The following is a 6239-nucleotide window of genomic DNA, read 5'->3' as shown; positions in this document are numbered from 1 at the left end:
GCCTCGGACATTAAGTCAGATAGCTGCAGGAATCGGTATCTCCCAGTTAAGGGGAACCGTAGGGTAAGGTTCCAATTGTGAAGTTGTTGGAAAAGTGCAGCGACTCTGGCGCGAAGTCAGATAGCTAGCAGGAATCGGTATCTCCCAGTAAAGGGTAACCGCAGGATAGGTTGAATTAGGGAATTCGGGTTGAATACACTGAGCTTAAATCGTATCGTTGATGAATACTACGCGTCGCGGATAAAGCCTCGCAACTTATTAATTTAATTGAATAATAACTCGAGCGGCAAAGTTATTATGTTGTGGGATCGTTACACAGGCTAGGATTGCTTGTTATATCGTGAAGGTTTAGTAATTGACTTAGGAAACTTTGAATTTACACAAAGAATATATATTCAGAATAACTATACTAAGTTACAAATGTGCAGTGTTGTGTTGTCGCGGTCGTGTGTAGTAAACGTTGAATTTAATTACCTAATTGTTGCACGGTGTTAACGCATTGGCGATGCGGGGGTCGAGTGTGATTCTAAATGCCGTAATAGATGAAAACCGTCTTCGCGGATCTATAAGGTTAACTTGATCGAAATGGAAACTGAAGCCCGATCTCACTAAAGCACACTCTGCAACGATGGACGTGATGTGACTCTACGTAACTCTATCGTTCTAATCCCCCGAGCATCGAAAATCGTGGGTTTATATACCCCTAAATGTTGGTGGGGATCCGTCGGTGATTTCCATATTTGGAAATTTGACGGTTAGGATTTTCGTGGCTCTGAGGTGTCAGCTGCGTTTCCTGGGAAAGGGTAGATAAGAAGTCTTCCCACGCAACGCAAGTCGAAGATGATGTTAAGAATATGCAGCTGCAGGATGCACTCCAGGGAGACCGAGCTCCAAATTCCAGGAGGGTAGATAAAATAAAATTGATGAACGTGTTACGTCCCAGCTTATCTGAGACTCTTTCTTGGGATCTTCGTTTTCAATTAAAGAGCTAAAGCTCACCTTAACTGTATTCGCTAACGGGAAAGAGCAGGATTGCAATGATTGTTTTCAAGGTTTAGCATATAAATATGTATTGTTACAAAATAACGAGTTTATATTACAATATCGGTTTTTGGGAAATCAAGTATACAATTATTCAGGTACGTTACCGCTTGTCGGTCTTACAGTTTGGTTGTACCAGCTATCTGTTGTGGTCCCAGGGCTGTGCTGTTGCAAGGATCTGTTTATCGGCAACTATCACTCACGACACGGGTCTCTACTAATTAACAACGGACTTTCCTCGGTAACGACGCGGCGCGCGTACGATTACTCTATCCGTGATTACAATAATTTAGTATTTGATGACCAAAGCGCGACGCTGAGTGGGTGTTCGATTGATGATAAAGGTTCGATGTAATCTTAACCGATTATACGTCGGACTTTCGTAGGTAACAACAACGCGTGAAGTTAACCTGTCCGCGACTACCAGATTTCGGTAATCACCACGATGAGAACGTACTGACAGCGGAATAAAAAAAAGAGCCGCCGTGGGGCGTGTCCACGGGTTTATATACTAGCTGATCCTCGCATGGCACGAGCCGCGCTCGAGGACCTTCGTTTTTGCATCCGTTGAAAACGGGAGGGTTCCCACGTTCAGCGAATGTGCTGGTGTTAAGTGCTGACGCCTATTTCGCTGATTCGCAGATCCCACGATTCAGTTCCCGAGAAACGGTTTCCGAATCGTGTGTCAAGCGCATTTCTAAAAGTATCTGATCTTAACTACTCGCAATGCGAGGTCGATGAAAAGGGACACCGGCAGGGCCGGATGTAACAAACGCGAGCTTCGGAAACAAACAGCGAGTTTCTGTATACGTAACATATAAACAGATATCTTCTGAGAACAATTCATAATAAATATTTAACATATGTTACTGATTTCATACTTAGTTGTACCAATGTCCAATCGTACTATGCGCTCGCCCCACTGTGCGTCGGTCCGGTCAGAGTCATTTAGATTAGAAGTATCCTCAACAACTACCACATTTTCTGCTGGCGTAATGCCATAGCCACTGCTGCCACCGACAGCTCCGCGACAGGAGAACGTGGTACGTTTAAAAATAATTGATGAAGAGTTTCATCAAATAAAACATTGTTATTATATAAAAGTATATTTAATATAGCAATACAGCAAAATAACACATGATTGGATATTAAACATAAAAGTCCCCTCCTTTATTAAACAGTACCAACCTACTACTTTCACAAAAACGAAAAGAAACTAGAAACTATGTGATCGGTACTACCAACAATAATCCTTAACCTGTTGTATGCTGCAAGTCCTGTTTCCAGATCTCGTCGGCGTACTCCAAGTTTCTCCAAGCTGCTACCCAGCGATGATTGGTCTCCAAATTGAAAGTGGTCCGTTGAATGTAGATAAAGTGCTCGTGATTCCAAAGATGATCTCACGGGCGTTGAAATCACCCCCTCCGGTATTCACCTTTACTCCTTGGGAAAACCCGAGAGGAAGAGGGTTTGCACTGGTTTTGGTAATTCTGCTTCAAGCAGTCCAATTTTGCAGTATCCCACCGCTGTCACCAAATTGTTGTATGGGCGTTTAGGAATATTTCAATTTATTTAGTTATTTGGGACAATTAAACAAACACGTCTTGCTTCGAACAGTTATGTTTAATGAATGCCAATTGTTTTAAGAATGAGTAATTTACATCTCAGCAATGCTTTTACATAACAACGATCTTGTGTATTACTTCAGTTACACCACTGTACAATATTGAATTTTGGCGCGCTAGTTAATTTAATAGAATTCCGCCGAGGGGAGCCACCAGGACACACAACAAACCAAAGTGATTATGTCAATAATTTTGTTATTACTACTTAAAATTAATATATTCCCTTATACTAGATTCAGAGCGACAAGTGTCGGCAGCGCTAAATCAGGCGCCGAAGAACAACCCTGTTGAGGTTTAGCGAGGAAAGAAAATAAAAACGTGCGCAGTTATTTAGCTTTCGTTGAAAATAATATAAAGACAATATATTCTGCTTTGTAATTAATTTGATAAACTGAAATTGCATTCGGTGTCTGCAATTATTATGCACGATGTTCTTTGATATGAAATGGGTTCTCAAACCACGTTTTACAGTTTTTAATCTTAACCAAAAATACACGTTCGTTCGCTCCAACATTCATACAGGGTCTGCCCCGGATACATTCACACTCGCACACATTCTTTTGTTTCAATGTTGCCACCTTTGCTAATAGAAGCAACACCAACCTCTGAAATTATTTCTCCAACAAACCCAAGCGGCGTATTCGAAGAAAAAATTGTCGAAGCAGCCTCCAGCAACGCAAAAAGGACAGTCGCAGCCGTGACCACGAAGAGAGAGACGGCAGGAACCTGTAAATAAATACGTCTGCATAACTCAATATTGTTAATAGAAAAATATAAAATATTGTTAAAAGTATCAAGTGTATATTACTTTAATTTGTGTTTACCATATACACTCTAGTCTAAAGTTTAAAACTTGAAGGGTGTGCAGGACCCAGAGCCAAACTCCGAGTTGACTTCAGCGACAGTTGCGGAAAAAGTAGGAAACTCCGAGACAAGGACAGAGAGGGCGATACAACAATTGCAGGAGAGACGAGGACAGGACGATTAGGCTAGCATGATTCTTGTCAAGGATTTTGAAACAAAGAAGCAATATTTTCTAATAGTTCTGGTTTCAAAATATTCCTTATACCTTGGCGCATGCCACTGTAAGGTCCGATTTTGGAAAAAGTGTTTGTAAACAAATTTATTCTATAAGAAAAAAAGAAACCATACTTTTATTATTTCTAAAGTTCCAAGACCGAAATTGCAAAATCGGGCGTTAGAGTGGCATGCGGAGTGATGTAAAGAATATTTTAGAAAAAGAATCGTGAGAAAATATTGCTTCTTCGCTTCAAAAAACTTGATGAGCTTCGATGCTGTGAAATCTTGATGATTTGTATGGCAATATGGCTGCCTCGCTGTCGCGCTTTCCGTTGTGGCGTTGTCGTCGTCTGGTCTGTTGTTACTATATCGCCAGTCTACACACGGTTTTCCACGTGGTTTAGACCAGGGATGGCCAACTGTTTTTGCCCCCGGACCGAATTGGAAAAAAAATATTTTCCCTGGCCGGATGAAATATTAAAATTGAAAAATGTGAAAGAAAACACTTATTTCTTTATGTAATCAAAATATTATTATGAAATTTGTTTATGAATAATTGTTAGTTAAGCAATACAACATTTATTTCTAATCGAAATTAATTAAATTAACGTTTCCTATACAAATAGGAGAATGATACAAAAACAGAGTAAAATTGGAATTTTTGTACGTTTACTCAATTGTTCCTAACTACGGTATTTATCCATAGATTTTATTCGACAAAAGCTTGCTTTCTTCGTAAAAGTGCGATCTATGCGTAAACAATAAGAAACTGGACATAATTTGACAGTTACTAATTTTGCATGGCGATGGAAGAAATTGTTGTGTTCTAATTTAGCCGAAGAAATTGAAGGTTTCTCATATGTGTTGGCCCGTAATATTTAAACTATTGAACCGATTGGAAAACAATGTCAAACGCAATTGTTGGAAATTCGATTATGGCAACTTCTCTTCAGAAATGTTTGCTGAAACCTATAATGCATAGTAAATTCGACCTAAGTGAATAATTTTTCATTAAAATACAAAAGTATTTCGTGAAAAGTACTCGCGTCGGCTACTTTTTGAACTTCGGCGTTCATTTACAGGCATTCAAAAGAGCAGATAATTCATATTCAGAAAACATTCCTCTATCATTTAGGACTAAATTGAACTTTCTAGCGTTCGTAGTTTTCAAGTAGTACTACGTTTTCTCTCAAAATCGACCGTATTTACAAAATCTCGAATTTCTCGAAAACTAAGGGTGATGGAGCAATTTCACTTTCAGATTTGTATTTAGGAAGTGGAACCCTATAAGAATCACCTAGTGGATATCGCGAAATTTAAAAAAAGTTTAAATTTGTTGGTCAGTGTAATCTGTATACTAAGGGAGCTGCGGATCTAAAAAGTTGGGGAACTTCTGGACTAGGGTGTATATGGGAAATACAAATTAAGGTAATATACACTTGATAATTTTAGTTTATTTTTTTAAAAATTTTGTGTAATATAGACATTTTTGATTATCCGTGGCCCTCGTTGATTCGCAGGTGGTCTTACTACTATTTTCTCCGCCGCGCCTGTTACTTTGAAATTAGTATAACGAAATATATTAATTTTAAGTATTAATAAAAAATTATTGACATAATTTTGGTTAACGATTATTTTTAAACGTACCACATTCTCGCGTTGGGGCCGCGCAAAGGTTGGTGGTGGCGGCGTGGGCTGCGGCATACCCAGTAGTGTGGCAATATGTGACACCCCATATTGTCCTATTATGTAAGCATCCCTGAAGGTCAATCTATCAAGACCGTATGTAACTGTTAGAAAAACAAACAAAGATTAATATAAAATTTTTACAATATTTTTCAATTACTATAAATAAGTAATCATACCTTCCTCCAGGCTGCTCATTCTGTAATAAAACAAAAAAGAATATTAGATTGTATACTATATAGATATTCAAACAAAGTTTCAATTATTTAATAACATACGCATGCGAAGTGTGCACCGAATTCTTTAATCAGAATTTTTTCCTATGTAAAGAAGGGTATGTAGAAGAATCTCTGAAAGTAGGAACGCGCAACTCTCTCTTGTTTTTGAGAAATAAATATTAAAAAATATCTAAATTTCGATTGACGAGTGTCGACCATACCTGTGTTGGGGATGTCAGAAACATCGTGGCGCAGTCGGTGGAGTGTCATGTTGCGAAGTGAATATTTTGCCCTGGACGCGGTTCGACCCGGTAGAAGACACTTATTATTTTACGTTTTGATATGGAAACTACCTTTCTATTGTATAAAGATTATTTTAATAAAATATCGTGTAATTTTTATGTTTTGTATCGCATTGAAAAGGGAGTCAGGATGTGGAGGAGAGTTTCTACAAGCTTTTATAAACATTATTTGCAGCGTAATCACCATTTGTCCTAGTCTAAGAATAAAAATGTAAAATTTATTAGCTAGTAAAATAGCTATTAACTATTCGATACAATTTTCCTGCTTTTGGCCGCTTCTTGCGCTTCAATGATGTACTGTGGTTCCCGAAATAATAGATAGTAGAGTTGTTAGAAGCATGCCAATT

The sequence above is a fragment of the Hylaeus volcanicus genome, chromosome 4, assembly GCF_026283585.1.
Source record: "Hylaeus volcanicus isolate JK05 chromosome 4, UHH_iyHylVolc1.0_haploid, whole genome shotgun sequence".
Lineage (NCBI taxonomy): Eukaryota > Metazoa > Arthropoda > Insecta > Hymenoptera > Colletidae > Hylaeus > Hylaeus volcanicus.
The sequence above is the reverse complement of the archived record's forward strand: the minus strand, read 5'-3'. Positions refer to the sequence as shown.